Source organism: Pipistrellus kuhlii, unplaced genomic scaffold (assembly GCF_014108245.1).
Source record: "Pipistrellus kuhlii isolate mPipKuh1 unplaced genomic scaffold, mPipKuh1.p scaffold_m20_p_2, whole genome shotgun sequence".
In the NCBI taxonomy this organism is placed as follows: Eukaryota; Metazoa; Chordata; class Mammalia; order Chiroptera; family Vespertilionidae; genus Pipistrellus; species Pipistrellus kuhlii.
In genome coordinates this window covers 8,306,251-8,307,504 of record NW_023425515.1, presented here as the reverse complement: position 1 = coordinate 8,307,504, position 1,254 = coordinate 8,306,251, and positions in this window count along the sequence as shown.

Here is a 1,254-nt window from a genome sequence, read left to right as displayed (position 1 = left end):
GGAACAAAGTTTGTAACATCCCACTGGTACCATTTTATAAACACACACAAAATAGACTGACAAATTATTATTAGATATTGGGTGCAATGGTTGCAAGACTATCTGAGTAGACTAGCAATATGAATTAATATACAAAAGCCCTACTTTCAGATAGCTAATGGCTAAAAAGAAGGTTTTGCACCATCTACTTATGGCTTAGGGAATTGACAAATCACTTATAGTTCTAAAAAAATTACACTATTCTGGTATATTTTCTAGAGCTTAAAATACTTGACTTTTGAAATGCTTTTAAGGTGGCATTATGTTAACATTAGAGCCAGGATGGCAGACTTCCTTTATATCTCAGTTATAGGTGTGTGAGTGTATACATTTTTTATTTTTTAAGCCAAGGAACAGCCACATTTCTTTTAGATCTCTAAAGTCAAATTATTATTTCTTCTGTAGTATTTCTCAGATGCTTAAAAAACAACACATTCTTCATTTTTTTCTATAAGTTTTTATTATTCATTACAATTTGGACAGAGACAGTTCTCATACATGATCAAGTTTTTTTCTTTTTTGTTCATTGCTTCTTATTTTATGCACCATAACATAAGTAGTTTCCCCAATTGATTCAAGAAATTTCTGTTACTTTGTGTTAAGTTACAGTAAACGATTTTCACTGTCCTTGTTGAGGTTACAGTTATCAGAAGTCAAGTAGTCTTTTCCCATATAGAAAGATTATGGAAGAAAATATAATTCACACTGTTCATTCTTTGTTACGTTTAATGTATGAATTTTTCATAGGAGAATTTACAATATATTTAAAGGAAGAAATAAAATTATTGGTCATCTTTTATACCTTAAGTACAAGAATAATGAAATGTTCATTTTGTTTTAAAACTTGTTTTCCACATGAGGTTCTCCCTGAGCCACCTTTATAGGTATAGAACTAGCCTGAAGTTTGGAGATTTGTGTTGGCATCAGAAAATCAAATTAAGGCAGAATTGCTCTGTGTGGTTGATCTTCACATGAATCAATCATATTCATTTTGTATCAGTCTATGTCAGTTAATTAGGAAAATTTGTTTAGTTGTTTTTCTCCCCTGACTACTGGTGAAACTCAGTATGATATTTCTTTAAAGATTTGTACCTCCAGATATGTATGACAAGGTCTGCTACTTTCCATATTCATCATTTTATGTACTGCCTTTTAAAAAGAACCAGTGTATCTTTGAAATAGCACAAAAATGTTTTTAAATTCATAACTGCAAAA